This window comes from Ornithorhynchus anatinus, chromosome 1, assembly GCF_004115215.2.
Source record: "Ornithorhynchus anatinus isolate Pmale09 chromosome 1, mOrnAna1.pri.v4, whole genome shotgun sequence".
Lineage (NCBI taxonomy): Eukaryota > Metazoa > Chordata > Mammalia > Monotremata > Ornithorhynchidae > Ornithorhynchus > Ornithorhynchus anatinus.
Window position 1 is genome coordinate 72,425,729 of NC_041728.1, and position 17,095 is coordinate 72,442,823.

At 38.8% G+C, this 17,095-nt stretch overlaps 1 protein-coding gene across 1 annotated transcript in view; it reads left to right on the forward strand.

Annotated features, from left to right (window-relative positions):
* FAM83B (family with sequence similarity 83 member B) overlaps positions 1-17,095 on the forward strand; it is a 92,129-nt gene that overhangs the window by 61,868 nt on the left and 13,166 nt on the right. The gene's annotated exons all lie outside the window — the stretch shown is intronic.

Below are 17,095 nucleotides of genomic sequence, written 5' to 3' on the forward strand. Positions count from 1 at the left end.
GCAATGGTAAACCACTTCCGTATTTTTACCAAAAACTCTAAGAATACACTGCTAGAACATTTGCAAATGGAGGTGGGGCATTCTGGGAGAGATGTGTCCATGGTGTCGCTATGGGTCGGACACAACTCGACAGCATAAGACAACAACAACAACAATCTTCCCCCACCCCAAGATTCCTTAGGTGCTGCATCAGATGCACCCTAAGAGAATATCTGCCCTGCAACAAAATGATAATAGCCAGTTAATTAGCAAGAATTAGCAGCCATCCAATTAACAAGGGAATATTAGCAATTGCTAATGGAAGCTGCAAGGAGCTGCCTGGGGCTGGGAGAGTAGTTGGGGTGTAGGGGCAGAGGGAGCCAGTAGGGTAGCCTCCTAGATTCAGTTGTCCATCCCCTAGACTCTAAGCTCTTCATGCACAGGGAACAAGTCTATCAATACTGTTATATTGTACAGTCCCAAGCGCTTAGTAGAGTGCTCTGCACACAGTAAACACTAAATAAATACTATTGATTGATTGATTAATTGATTAGACTGGGGAAAAGGCTCCAACATTATCATTCACAGAATTACAGATTAACTTTACACATCTCATGGAGACGTTTCCCACCTCTCACCAAAATCCATCATCCCCGGGCAAATGGAGGTAACCATGGCCCTGGTTGTACTATGTTTAAAATCATCATTGGACATGGTTCCTTAGCTGAAATTCATTTTTTTGGATTCACATAAACATACACTTAAAAATATTACTGTTTAATATATTAATATTTGTGTTTGTGATAAACATTCAGTAACATAAGATACAAGAGAAGCAGCGTGGCTCAGTGGAAAGAGCACGGGCTTGGGAGTCAGAGGTCATGGGTTCTAATCCCGGATCTGCCATTTGTCAGCTGTGTGACTGTGGGTAAGTCACTTAACTTCTCTGTGCCTCATTTACCTCATATGGAAAATGGGGATTAAGACTGTTAGTCTCACGAGAGACAACCTGATTACCCTGTATCTACCCCAGCGCTTAGAACAGTGCTCTGCACCTAGTAAGTGCTTAACAAATACCAACATTATTATTATTATTATTATTATCAATCAGTACTATTAATTGAGCACCTACTGTGTGCTGAGCAATGTACTAAGTATTTGGGAGAGTACAACAAAGTACACAGGATTTCTGCTCACTGAGGAACTTGGAGTCTAATGAGGAGTCTATAATCTTGCTCAGAAAGTTCAAATAAATATTTTAAAATATAAAACTATAGTTCTCATTATTGCAGACATTTTCTAATTGAATAGAATTACAATGGAAAGTTGAAATAATTCATCAAATTTTGAAAAACAGCTTATTTCTTGAAAGGTATTCCCAGAATTCATGATGTTATTATCCCTATGGGATGTTTTAGACACCTGCTCAAGATTATTTGTTGATTTATTTTAAATGGTATTTGTTAAGTGCTTACTATGCACCAAGCACTGTTCTAAACTTTGGGGTAGCTACAGATTGGGCATGGTTCTGTCCCATTTGGGGTTTATGGTCTACTTAGGAGCAAGAACAGGTATTGAATCCCCATTTGATAGATGATGTAACTGAGGCACAGAAAACTTGAATAACTTGCCCAACATCACATAGCAAGAAATAGGCAGAGCTGGTTAGAACTCAGGTCCTCTGACTCCCAGGCCTGTGCTCTTTCCCCTAGGCCATGCTTCATGTCTTTAGTACGGAGTAAAGGCTCACCCATATCTGGAATCTCCAATCCAAAACTCTAAAGCAAATCTAATAATAAAATCCAAAAATTGAATGAGAAAATCAATAATTTAACAAATAGTTTTATATTGGAAGAATTGATATTTTTACCCCTTACTTTTTTCACCTTTTAACCTTTCCTCAGGAACTCCTCTGAACTTCTAGATGGAATTGCTTCCATTCTGAGCCCTCTGGTTTACTTAAAATGACATTTCAAACATAGTCCTGTGCTCTTATTTAAATAGAAACTTTGCATTAGATAAATGCTTGTGAAATTTGATCTTGAATTAAAAAAATGTTCTCCTGCCATAGAGTTTGCAGAGGCAGCGGTGTGTCCCTGTAAAGGCAGAGATTCTGCAGCGGGTCATCTTTCAGCCAGGGTGTTTGTGAGGGCTCTAAAAGCAGAGGTTGGATAGGCAACTGTTCTACCTTTTTTTAAATCTATGACTCTGTTCCTCGTGATGAGTGTTCAGTGAATATCCAGCTTAGGGAAGATGTTGATGGTTTCTCAGGCCAGCTTGTAGAAGCATTCTTCCATCTTGGTTTGAAACTCCCTTGCACAGTATGTCAAGAAGAAATTAATTGTGGCATTAATTAATTAATTAATTATTAAACAACAGTTGATGTGTCATTGTGGCAGTTGATGTGTCCTTAAATAAAGCAGAGAAGAAATAGGTCGAAATAGCAGTTCACTGGTTCATTGATGATTCTGATAGTTGAGTGGAGACTGGCTCATGCAGTGTGTGATGGTATGGATTGGGTGAAGGAAAGGAAAGAAGAACTTTCCATATTTAGAAATGTTCTGTAAATAGGAAACAGCATAGCCTAGGAAAAAGAGCAGAGGTCTGAGAGTAAGATAACCTCATCATATCCTGACTGGATTACTGCATCAGCATCTTTTCTGATCTCCCAACCTCTTGTCTCTCTCCACTTCAGTTTATACTTCACTCTGCTGCCTGGATGATCTTTCTACAGAAACTCTCTGGGCATGTCACCGCCCCCCCTCAAAAATCTCCATGGTTGCCTATCAACCTCCATATCAAGCAAAAAATCCTCACTATTGGCTTCAAAACTCTCCATCACCTTGCCCCTTCTTTCCTCACCTCCATTCTCTCCTACAACCCAGCCCATACGCTATGCTCCTTGGCTGTTAACCTCCTCACTGTGCCTTGTTCTCGCCTGTCCCACCATCCACCCCTTGGCCCATGTCCTACCTCTGGCCTGGATTGCCCTCCCTCCTCACATCCACCAAACTAGCACACTTCCCCCCTTCAAAGCCCTACTGAAAGCTCACCTCCTCCAGGAGGCTTTCCCAGATTAAGCCATCCTTTTCCTCTGCTCCTCCCTTCCCCATCTTCTGATTCCCTCCCTCTGCTCTATCTCCCTGCTCCACAGCACTTGTGTATATATGTACATATTTATTATTGTATTTATTTTATTAATGATGTGTATATATGGATCCTATTGACACATGCCTACTTGTTTTGTTTTGTTTGTCTCCCCCCTTCTAGACTGTGAGCCCATTGTTGTACAGGGATTGTCTCTATTTGTTGCCAAATTGTACTTTCCAAATACAGGGCTCTGCACATAGTAAACACTCAATAAATACAATTGAATGAATGAATCACCTGGGTTCTAATATAAACTCTGACAGTTGCTTGCTGTAGGACCGTGGGTAAGTCACTTCACTTCTTTCTACTTCATCTGTACAATGGGGAATAAATACCTCTCTCCTTCCTACTTAAACTGGCAGCCTTATAATAAAGATGGTATTTGTTAAGTATTTACTATGTACCGTGCACTGTAGTGCTGGGGTTGGTGTAAGCATATCAACTTGGAAACAGTCCTTGTCCCATGTGGGGCTCACAGTCTCAATCCCAATTTACAGATGAGATAACTGAGTCACAGGGAAGTGAAGTGACTTGTCCAGGTCACATAGCAGACAAGTGGCAGAGCCACGTTTAGAACCCCATGACCTTCTGACTCCCAAGCCCGCACTCTATCTACTATGCCATGCCGCTTCTCCGGAACAGGAACTGTATACAGTCTGCTAAACTTTGTAATTACCCTAAGGACTTTAGAAGAGTGCTTGACGCATAGTAAAAACTGAACAAATGCCAAGATAATAATAATGTTGATGATGATAATAAGCAAAAGTAATTGAGGTGGGAAAATAAGGCCAGAGGATGAAGTTACATCTTTTAAAGAGAGGTGAAAGAACTGTCTTCTGTCCTTAAGGATTATTTTGAGGAGAGTGTGTCCCAGTTGCCTGCCATTTCCACAAAAGACAGGGTTAAGTGAATAGATCTTCAATTTCAGGCAAATAAATTTAGATAAGCTACAAGAAGGAGCTTACTAGAAAGTAAAATACTTTACCAAAGAATACTGAAGAAACTTCAATTCCTGAGGTTCTTTTTACGTACCTTACCATCACCTTTAAGGCATTTAATCAGTTCTCCCCAGCCTGCTTTACCTTACTGATCTCCTACTACAACCCAGCCCACACACTCCTTTAATGCCATCTATTCGCTGTAACTCAATCTCATCTATCTTGTCTCTGACCCCTTATCCATTTCCTTCCTGTGGCCTGTAGCTCCCCTCTCTTCAAATGTAACAGACCACCACTCTCTCCACCTCCAAAGTCCTACTAAAATCACATCTCCTCCAACAGACTTTCCACAGTTAGACCCTCATTTCTCCTATTCACCCTCTCTTCTCTGTCATCTGTGGACTTCAATCAATACCTGTTACAAAGTTGTTATTCATCTCATCTGCAGATCCACAGTCTTTTTGTATCTTCATACCCTGCTATTTCCTCTAGTTGTAATTTATTTTAATGTCTGTCTTCCCCTATGGACTGTAAAGGTTAGTGTGTCCAGAGCATTGTGTCAACAACTTTATTGTATTGTACTCTCCCAAGTGCTAAGTACCGTGTTCTGCACACACTAAGTACTCAATATATGGCATTATAGCCAACCATCTCTAATAGTTTACATTTGGTTCTCCCTAGAGGCAGTGACTGAGTCTCTGTTTAAAAATACAGTTTATTTCCATGCAAACTATATTATAGTAGTGAAAATGGTGCATCTTTTGAGGTATTTAATTCCAGGAAGCATTTTGCATAATTCTTTGTCTCATTCTTTCCAGAGTTTAATTTGTTTGAACTTCTTATCAGTTGTAATGTTTACTGGAGCCTTTGATCATCGAATAAAAAGCTTAGGGTTAGATTTCTTTTTGAACTATCACACTTTTTATTAATTTGACTCATATTTCCTATCTTTAAGTTTATTCTGCTGCTTTTAAATCAGCTCCAGGTTAATTTTATTTTGCTATTTGATCTGGTTTTCAGATATGAAGCTCCAGTAAGTTTAAGGTCATGGCTTTCATTTAACTTAAACCAAAACCAAAAAAAAAAAAAATCCAGTTGGAATTTAGAGAAGGCCTGAGCTCTGTAGCCTGATGAGGTTGGGAATTCTTGCTCTAGTTCCCTCATGTTTTTGCCCTCATGTTTTTTCAGTATACCAATTAGCTGGATTTTCCCCTTGCAACTCCAGAAGACCCAATAACAAAGTTCCAGAACTACAGATAGGAGAATAATCTCTTTATCCTAACTCCTGAACACTTTTATTTCCCCTTCTCACACAAAGATGCTTCCTGGTGTCCACTTGAACTGCTGATTGGGAAAAACCTCTACCTGGTCTAGGTCAAGGCTCATTCTTAAGGCATTACAAAATCTCAGAGGAACCTTCCTCATCCTTTGTCATAGACAAGAATAGTGAATGGAAAGCTCTCTTACATGACCACTAATTCATCAGTCATGGTATTTATTGAGCACTTACGCTGTTCAGAACCGTATACTAAAAGGTTGAGAGGGTACGATATAACTGAGTTTAGGGACACAATACAGTCTAGTGGTGGAGACAGGTAGGGGAAGCAGCAATGTATGAGGATATACATAAGTGTTGTGGAGTTGGGGTGGGCTGAATTTCAAAGTGCTTAGGGGATATGGGAGCAAGTGCAAAGCCAATGCAAAAGCTACAGGAAATAGGGCATAGGGAGATGAGAGATTGATATGAATGGGGAGAGAGTTCTAGGCAAGAGGAAGGACGAGCAAGGAGTCATGGTTGGGAGAAATGAGATCAAGGTACTGTAAGTAGGTTGGTGCTAGAGGAGTGAGTCCGTGGATTTTGTGGGAAAGGAATGAGCCTCGGAAGGAGTAGTAGACCTGACAGTGCCTAAAAGCTGTTGGAAAATAGCTTGTGTTTGATGTGGAGATGGATAGGCAACCATTGGAGGTTTTAGAGGAGTGGGGAGACACATTCACAACATTTTTTTTCTTTAGAAAACTGACCCGGGCAGCAGAGTGAAGTGTGAACTAGAGTGGGGAGAGACCAGAGGCATGGAAGTCAGCAAGGAGTTTGAGGGAGGAGTTGAGATGGGCTAAGACAAATGTTTGGACCAGTGAGGTAGCAGTGTGGATGGGGAGGATAATTCCAGGGATATTGATAATCAATCAATTAATTGTATTCATTGAATGCTTATTATGTGCAGAGCACTGTATTAAGTGTTTGGAAGAGTGCAATAGAACATATTCCCTGCCCACAAAGAGCTTACAGTCTAGACAGGAAGACAGGCAATAAAGTAAATTACAGATAGATATATTAAGTGCTCTGGTACTGAAGGTGAGATAAATATCAAAAACAGGTCTAAGTGCAAAGATGACACTGAGGGAGAGAGACTAAGGGAAAAAATGAGGGCTGAGTTGGGAAAGGCCTATTGGAGTATATATGATTTTAATAAGGCTTGGAAGGTTGGGAGAGTAGTGGACTGTTGTTTTAAAGGGGAAAAGAGTTCCAGGCAAGAGGGAGGACATGGCTTATTGAAGGCACTTCTACTCCAAGAGGCCTTCCCTGAATAAGCCCTCCTTTCCTCTTCTCCAACTATCCTCTGCACTGTCTTGACTTGCTCCCTTTATTTATCTCCACTCCCAACCCCACAGCACTTATATACATATCTGTAATTTTGCTAATTAATATTAATGTCTGTCTCCCCCTCTATGCTGTAAGCTCGCTGTGAGCAGGAAATGTGTCTGTTATATTGTTATATTGTGTGCTCCTCAGCACTTAGTAGGGTACTCTGCACACAGTAAGAACCTAATAAATACGTTTGACTGACCGACTGACTGACTGACATTGGCAAGGAGTCAGTGGTGAGATCAGTGAAATTGAGATACAATGAGGTGGAAAGTATGCAGACGTAGTAGTATAAAATCTGTGAGGTTAGGTATATTGGGGATAGCTAATTGAGTGCTTTAAAGCTGATGGTAAGAAGTTTCTGTTTGATGCAGAAATAGAATGGAATAGAAGACAAAGGCAGTTGGGCAGCCAGTGAAGGTTCTTGAGGAGTGGGTAGATTTAGGCTGTACTGTTTTAAGAAGAACGATCCAGGGATCAGAGTGAAGTAAGGACAGGAGTGGGTAGAGACAGGAGGCAAGGAGGTCAATGAGGAGACTGATGTAGTAATAAAGGAGGGGAATGTTGAGTGGTTGGATCAACACTGTAGCAGTTTGAATGGAGAGGAAAGAATGGATTGAATGATATTTAAAGGTAGAACCAACAGGAGTTAGTGGAAAAGTGCATATGTGGGTTGAATGAGAGATGAATTTAGGAAGATGCCAAGGTTACTGGCTTGTGAAACAGAGAGGATAGTGGTGTTGTCTAACACTGTAGATTAGTGTTGGGGAAAGAACGGGAGGACAGAATAAGAATCCAGGTCCTCTGACTCCCAGGCTTGAGCTCTTTCCAGTATGTCACAGTGGTTTTCGTTACACTAGCTTCTAGATTTTACAGTATATCACAGTTGTCCACTTTTGAGTAAGTGGGGGAAAGGTAATGGGGTTACTCCGAAGGGTTTCATTTTGTACTATGTGTAAACTTTGCCAATGCCATTCTAATGAGTGGGTGGGTAGGGACAAGACTGATTAAAATCTTTAGGCAAGTCTAATTTTCAGAAGCTCTAAATAAGACTTTTCTTTGAATCTAATTAAGCAATCATTTCATCAACTTGTAATCTTTAAAGAAAAGGCTGAATTCCAACTTTAATCTTTTGATGAGTAACAGATAATTTCAATATGAACTTTGATTTTCTCTCACTTGCTATCATGCACTTCATTAGTATCAAGTTTCCAATCATTATTTTTTGAACACATTTTGCAAGGTTATCATGTGTGTTGAGGTATCTTGCTTTAAGAGATGATTCAGAGGTTGGATTCTGACATTTCACCTAACAAGAATCTTCAATGATCCATCATAGTTAAAAATTTTAAAAAGTTAAAAATGTTTTTATAAATGCACTTTAATAATAATTTGAAATTATATTGTTATCCATTCACTACCGTGACATCTAAGAGAGATGTTATAGCTTAATTCTAAATTCCTTATGAAGAAGATCAGGGTTCAAGTTCTATATATGTAATCCATACAGGATTAGCTCAAGAGACCCTCATTTAACATTTTTTAGTTTACTTCTGAGTGACTTCTAAGAGATTAATTTAAATCCAAAAAACTTTGGCTAATTTTAGCTTTGGTTATCTGCTTTCTTTTAGAACCATTTAAATAATTGGAGTCAATTGAGGGTTTGACAGTTCATTCATTAATTCATTCAATTGCATTTTTTGAGTGCTTACTGTGCACAAAGGACTGTACTAAGCACTTGGGAGAGTACAATACAACAACAAACAGGCACATTCCCTGCCCACAGTGAGCTCACAGTCTAGATGGGTTTAGATAGTCTAGAGGGTTAGATAGTTATCCCTGGAAATTGTCAACTAGTCAATCAGTTAGTGGTATTTATTGAGCTTTTACTGTGAATAGTGCACTGTTTTAAGCACTTGGGAGAGTACAATAGAGTAGGTAGACATGATCCCTTCCTTCAGTGAGGTCAAAGTTGTATATCTTAAAATTGCTTGATTTAGTTTCGGGAGAACTGCAAGTTTTAGTTTATAATGTGAAGAGCTATTTCAAATTATATCACAGCCAGGCTTCATATTCCTTCTAAAATGGCTTTCCTTTTGGGGGCATTCCTGGAGTAATCCCCATCTATTGTCAAATAATCTCTCAGCCACCCTTATCACTGATATACATATTGGTTTCTTTATTCATTTATTACAGATATTCATTTTTTGGTTACTTTTGTTGTTACCATTTATAAATATGTTTTGCCTCTTGCTCCCACAGTATGCAGATGATGTATGTCTGCTGATCTCCTTCACTGTAAGCTTGTAACCTTGTAAACTCTTTGAGAGTTGGGAACACTTGTACATTCTCAAGCATCTAGTATCTTATTCTTCATTCACAGCTGGTGCCTGGTAAATAGAGATGTGATGATCATCATCTTCATTTGGGTGGATTAAACTGGGCAGAATAGAAGCCACATTCTGACACACCAAGTGAACCACTCTGGCCTCCACAGTTGTGGCAGACTCAGCTGCATTTCTGTTTGTGGTGACTCCTAAGTACCTCCAAACCTACTGGGGTTACAGTCAGGAATCCTTACATACTGAGATCTTTAACTCACCCCAACAACTCTGAGAGTGTTGGCATGTGAGGCTTTCTGACTGAGCCAAAGATGACTGAGAGAGACTGAGGATCCATGTCAGCCAGGAGTATAGCTTCTTCAGCTCCATAAACTCACTTCCCTCCCTACCTCATTTACCAGGCATCATCCTGCAGTGCTTTTATTCATTCATTCAATAGTATTTATTGAGCTCTTACTATGTGCAGAACACTGTTATAAGCGCTTGGAATGTACAATTCGGCAACAAATAGAGACAATCCCTGCCCAGTGATGGGCTCACAGTCTAAAAAAAATCTGCTTCCCCAAAAACTAGCTCACCATTCCTGGCCAAGGTGGTGGAGAAGTGGTCACTGTGTACAGATGCGACAGAGTCAAACCCTCCTAGAATTTTGTTCCTTTACTCGACTAACTCCAGGGAATGTTGAAAAAAACAAAAACCAAACATTGTATCTCAGTTTAGTGACATTGTTTCCTGGGATTTCTATGGACATGTTTGAGTCCCATCTAGTCTTTTATTTAAGAAGTACACTGCTTGTGCCTTACATGTGGCAGGTGTTGGGGTAAAGAGGGAGAGAGTAAACTGTGACAGGAGGGAATTTGGGGGGCAGCAAGAATTACAGCCTCCAGTGAAATTTTTAAATTATTTCTGTTAAATTTCCAGCTTATGATTCTTTTTACCTTATGTTTTAGGGAGGTCAAAATAAGTCATTTCAATCAACACAGTAGGTACTCCTTTTCAGAGGTTTCATTTTACTACCATTCTTTCTACACAGCCTTGAACCTTTTCCAGGGAAATTGAGGCCAATGGAGGGACTTTTTTCAACTTGTCTACACATGTAAAGATGACTCTTGGCGTCACCAGTACTTTAGCCAGATTCAGATTGCCTGGTTATACTGGACACCTTCTCTAGTCATCAAGTGCACCCAGTCCAAGCTAGGCTACAAGTTCCTTGGGGGCAGTGATTGTGTCCCCCAACTCTATTGTATTGTACCCTCCCAACCACCTAGTTCAATGTTCTGCATACAGAAAGTACTCAATAAATACCACTGATTGGTTGACTGATTTAAGATTAGTTAGTTAAGTTGTAAATGAATTTGGAGCTGAAGAATTTCCCTCAGGAGCCACTGTGCTTTCATTTTCAATCCATTCCCATACTCCATATTCAACATAGTCTTAATCCACAGATAGTCTCAGTATCATTTCTGTTTTTTCTCTATATTCTAAGCATAAATTTTCCTACTCTCATCATTAATCAATTTTGAACAAAATAAAATGTTGGGGGAACCCCAATGTACTAATTAAACTTCCCTTTGAGGTCAGAAATTTGGGAATTACAGTTTGGGCCAATTGAATCATTTAGAACAGTAATTATTATAATGAAGTTCTTTTCTTCCAGCAATTGATATTCCCTTAAGGAACATTATTGGAAATAAGCAATTGCATTTAAGATCTGAAATTCAGAATCTGAAAGGTTAATTATAAGTCACTGAGAAGAGAAGTACAGATGAAACTACTCACCACTTGCAGCTAATGACCATTTTTCCTTTACATCTTCATAGTCAAAGAGGATGTTTCCCTCACTAGCTTAAAGGCATGGGGAGAGTGACTCTAAGCCACCCCTTGGAGTGGTAATTGGGCCTGGAATCCTGATTTTGCTTTGACTATTGAAATTTGAATAAAATTTCTGAAGATTTAAAATTTTAATTTTCTTTACCTTTGAGTTGCATTCTGTTGACATGAGGATGTCATAAAAATAACTGGTAAAGTTTTGATTCTTAAAACCAATGACCATGAACATTATGCACTTTTTGCCATTGTATTGTTTCTACCTCTTCTTTGATAGTAATAACAAGTTTCTAAATCTTTTCCTTGATCTCCTGCAGTATTGGGAACTCAGTCTCTTGAACATCTTTTCCTCAAATCATCCAATTACATTTGTATTACCTTGTAGGGTGTGATAGAAAACAGTGCTAACATCATTGTATAGTTGAGAAAACTGAAGAGCTGGATCCAGAACCAGATTCCACCATGTTATTTAGATACCACTTACCAGTACTGTGTGGTTTTAATGTCACTAAAGACAAAAGGTCTTGAATGTAGAAGGCCCATTGTGTGGGAAGTCTGTGCATGATTCATAGGCTGGGTATTTTAATATTGTGCAAATTTATTTGGTAACTTCTTAGTATGATCCTGATTATACTATTCAATGGAAGTTGCTAGTTCTAGTGGGAGAGGGAGGATTCAAATAATGAGAGATGACTATTACACACCAGGATTATGCCTGAAAAAGTTGTGGGCAGTGAGGGCAGGTGATGAAGTTGAAGAAAGATTAAAGAGACTAAAGAAAAAAATAACCAACCAGTATTGTAATCTGTGTGTAGTGCTCCATCACAAAGTCACCAGGTTTTCTCTGTAGAGTTCCTGACCCTGAGTAAACAGCAGGTAGGATGTGGTTGCAGGGAGGCTAACCGATAACAGGGTACTCCCTGCAAATAAATGTTTCAAGTTGTGCCTTAATGGGATGGTGTATCCCACCAGGAATGATGGAGGAGTCTCATTTCTGAGACTGCATAACCAAGAATTTGCCTGGAATAAACTGATTATAGTGCTAGTGACTCACACAACAGCACAAGCATTCTCTTGTTCCTGCCACTTATGTTCTCTCTGGCATCTGGGGTTGGACAAATGAGCAATCAGGCAGGCAGGGGTGAAGGATAGGGCATTGTGCTATAGTCTATGCATATTACCCTGGTGACCCTCAAGCCTGTCCTTCCTTGTACAGTCCAGTCCTAGTCAGGTGAAATTCTTGAAATAGTTCTAACAATCTCTCAATTGATAAATGCAATTTTATTTAGGGCCTTCATATTTTCACTGTGAGCTGGATCTGGGCTCTTCTTTTTGTGCTGGTTTGGGAATCATTTTATCTAAGTCTTCTTGTGTAGATCTAGGAACAAGGAGCAAAGTACTTATAGCAAACACCCCCAAATCTGAAGCCTCTATTTTCCTATTTGCTACAAAAGTCTTCAGTATAGCATCCACCTTTGTCCCTCCTGGAGCCAAAGATGATGCTAATGATGGTGGGCATTAATCCTGCTGTTTAAGTATGGCTGAAAATAATTCTGGACAGCAGAGTGTGTAAATTGCATAGCAGAAATCACAGTTAATAAAGTTCAATATCTGGGCATGGTTTAAATATTATTATTAATAGTAATGATAGCAATCATATTTGTTAAGTGCTCACTGTGTGTTAAGCACTCTTCAAGTGCTGGGGTAGATACAAGTTAATCAGGTCAGACACAAATCCCTGTCCCACATGAGGCTCACAGTCTAAGTAAGAGAGAGAGAACAAGCATCGAGTCCCCATTTTTCAGCAAAGGAAATTGAGACATAGAGAACCTAAGTGAGTTACCCAATATTAGAACCCACGTCTTCTGACTCCCATGCCAGTGCTTTTTCACTTTGCCTTGCTGCTTGCTTGTCAGAACAGTAGTGTGAGTGATTGACAGGCTTCATTATCTAGGGTTTTTTTAACATTTCCATAATTTAGCAAACTAAAAGTAAGTTTTGAAGTGCAGGGGGGAGCTACAATTATGCTACTGGATGTGTGGTAAACAAGACTATTACTCTGAGGTATTCAGTGGTCAGCGACAGCCCTCACAGAAACAAGACAAGAAGACATATGTGACATCACATGTGCTAAACAGGGCATAGAGCATAACATAATGTCATCATATGCACCATTTTATAGGAAGACACCCAAGACCACCTGAATCTTCTTGTCCCCTCTCACCTCCTCTCCCCATGAATCTAGGTGCAACTTTTGGGCTATAGATCTCCATGGCAAAATCTGAGGCATCCAAGACTTATTGCCTAAAATAAAATACCAGACAAAATGGACTATGCTATCATTTCCTTACCTGGCAAAGGGGGCAGACAACCTTATTGAGGTAGCCTTAATCCCCTTAAACATTGTTTTTTGTTTGTTTTGGTTTTTTGTTTTCCTTTTTTGTTTGTTTTTTGTAGGGAAAGCTCAGTAAAACAGTTTGATCATTCATCCATAAAGCATTAGTGTTTGAGAAACTGACCAGATTTTCCTCCAGTTAACTGAAGTATCTAGCAACCTTAAACTTCTGTGGGGAAGTTTTAGTTTTGATTTCTTTTAGGATCCAATCAGCTTCATTTTCTGGTCAGGCCAGGAAGGAATGTGTAATCACTTTGTGCTAGGGACTACTTATGATTGTGAAATTAATCTATGGCATAGATCACAAAGATGTCCCCTTGAGTTTAATCATATAGTAGATACTGTTCAGAACAGAATGATCTTTATAAAAAAAGTATTTCACATTGTTTCAAGGAGATGGTGATTCAAATGCTAATTCTTTTGCCACTTTCAACATGGAGTGGACTATGCTTTTCTTAAAACTTTGCTTCCTCTTGTATCTTGTTTTGATCTTGCCCTTGACACATGATATCTTTACTAAGACATGGATTTTCATAGACTGACTTACTTTCTCATTAACTCACTAAAACATTTTTCTTTCTTCATTGGCTTACAGTTGTTTAGTTATTGGAGTAGAAGATATTCTTCCCTGACATGATTTTTAAAACTAATTTTCCCGGAGTCAATACAGGGGATGCTGAAGTGGAATCTGGAAAATCCAGAGTGTAAATAACCACATTATAATTATTAATAATGATAATAATAATAACATATGTTGAATGCTTACTAAATGTCAAGCACTGTTCTAATTGCTATGGTTGATACAAGTTAATCAGATCAGACAGTCCCTGTCCCACATGGGACTCACAATCTAAGTAGGAAGGAGAAAAGTGTTGAATCCCCATTTTGCAGATGAGGAGACTGAGGCACAGAACAGTTATGTGAATTGCCCAACTTCACACAGCAGGCAAGTGGCAGATCCACGATTAAAACCCAGCTTATCTGACTCCAAGGCCCATGCTCTTCCCAGGAGGGCGTGCTGCTTTCCACATGCTTTTCACAGTGTTGCACCCCTGCCTATCTACTCGTTCGTTGCACTCCGTGTCCCAGCGGCAATGTGACCGGCAGGGGTGAGAGACTGTGAATGGAGCTGTGCAAGCCACTACCATTTTAATTAACTCCTTCATGCAGCTTCTCTGTCCTAGAATCTCAGAACTGAGGTTCATCTTCTGTTCCTGATAGGCGACTCCATCAATACTATGCAAAGAAAGAGAGAAAGTGTTTTGCTTTGCACTTGTGTAAGAGATAGTTTCATTACTGAAATATATAGTTCACATAATCTTCCCCTTCCCCTTTGATAATTTCCTTGTCACTTTTTGGAAGAACCTTATTTCAGATTAGTTCCTTGTCTCCAGGAAAGATTTATTTTTGTACTTTAATACAGGGTACACCGATCTACATGTACAATATATAGAGTTGCAAATGTTAGTAATTATTGTGAAAGCAAGCCACTTAAATCTCTTTCTAAACTTAGTGCTTATTCCCAGCCCATGATATGCTAGAGTGGTGAGTTTTTGAGTATGAGCGATTTCACCCCATTCAACTTCACAATTTTTTCAAATATTGCTACTGTATTTGAGTCACATGGAAGTTATTCCTAATATTCTATAAGTGGATTTTTAAAGTCTTGTTTCAGTAGGCTTTTTTGAAAACCACCTATACCTGTGTATTATCTTTAAATCTGGAGGTCAGGATACATAGCCCGTGCTTTTATTGTAATTAATACATGTAATACACTCCAGTAGATGCCCATTAAATATCTTTATTGCTACATATAGATTTGATTAGTTCTAGCCATTCAATGAAAAGCAATTAATAAGGAATAAAAAATAGGTTTCATTCAAGTCCTAAATGCCTATATTTTGAGAATCATGAGGCTAAAAAAGTCATGCTATGTACAACCACATCACGATGTTCACAGTTTGAAAGCTCACATGGGAACAGAGCTCTTTATTTGTGAAGGAAGAACCAAAAATGAAAGGCCTTCTTAATGAACTACTGGATTTTTTTTTATTACAAAATCCATTCAACATATCACTTTTGACAAGATTTACACAGAACAGATGAACCTCTTTGCTTTGTTATTCAAACTAATGGAGTCCTTTTGAATATGTCTACTTCTGGAGAATTTTGTCATAAATACAGAAATTATAGCCACAAAACCATTTGTATCTAGGAGGGCTATACTGTGTCTTCTCGTTAAAAGTTCTGCAGTCTTTAGTCAAGCAAATTCCCAGTAAGAATTCACCCAGAGTGTGCTTGGTTTTTTGAATGGTATTTCAACCTGTAGCCACATAAAAGGGAGAATTGTAATTTTGTAGCATGGTAATGGTAGTTCAGTGACTAAAACACATTCATCCAAAGTACTCTTAGGTGTCATTAAATATCTAGGTCATATGAAAAAGTATATTACTAATAGCTCTACATTCTCAAAGATTATAAAAGAATCAGATATTAAAGGGATGGGAACAGAAATAATCAAGACATAGAAGCATAATCCTGATGGTATATGTGCATATTCCTTGAATGAATGTTCACTCACTACTGTAAAAAAGAAAAAAAAATTACAATAGTCTACTGTCATTTCTGGTTTCCCTTCAATTTTTTCATTGCCACTTTATTCCATATTTAGGTTCTTTCATTTTTGCAAATACTTAAAAGCAGAAGGTACTCATATTTCTGCTGAGATTCAGTAGGTCGATGCCAAACATGATTGAGCTCCCAGTGTCTCCTGTCATTTGTTCCATGGGCAACCAGGTCAAAATCAGGTAGATGACTTCATTTGGTTCCCTGAGTGAATACACATTCAAAATCCTGCTGAGTATACTAACTTATTTGGTTAACAGGCATTATTTTCCAATTTAGGAATCTCATTCCCTAGGAGTATGGATGCTATGCTTTGCTCATTTTATTAGTACACAGTCTTTTTTGTTGTTGTTTTTTTATCTGAATACCATTTGAATACACTGATGTTGTTATTTGAGTTAAGTAGGTATAGTCCCTGACAGGGTCCTGAAATAAACCTCTTTCCAATGTACCCGTGAGTAAAAGCTCCAGGTAACCCTGCAGTCTTCCCATCTCGAAATCTATGGCTACCTATTTCCAGCATGCCCTATGTACTCCAGATTATGAGTGATTTAAACAGCAGAATTTTGCATCTTTCACAATTTTTAGGAGTGCCTTAAAGATCCCCCTTTCCTCCATAGTTGTTGGACTCTGCATTTTTAGGTTGCCTTTTACATTGTTATATACTCATATTAGTCCATCTTTCCTTCTGTGTCTATCATCAAAAGATCCCCATCCCTATTTTCAGACTGGAGGGACCATGTCTAATTCTCACATGTATATTTTTCCCAGTGGTTAGTACAGTTCTGTACACAGAGAAATCAGTTAAACTCAGAGTAAGAGTTTAATAAATATTATTACTACTAGTATTGCTACTCTTATTGTGCTTCTTTAATTCTTTTTGCCTTCCAGCATCAAATTTTATTTTGATCACACAGATGGGTGGGAAATATGGTAAATTAAACTCTGGAATGGGTAATATCAGATGGTGTGATGGACATGGCCACTAAGCTGAGCTTTGAGGCAGTATAGAATATAATTCAGTTTGTATTTGAACTTTGGTTTCATTCTGGCAACTCGTGGGTAGGTAAGGGAATAAATATCTATTACTTGTATTACAATGCTCCTTACTCATGAAGGAATAACTTTGAAGAAGCTTCTTGACTCTCAGTGTATTGAAAACTATCTAAAATTCAACTCTCTCCTTTCTTAAACC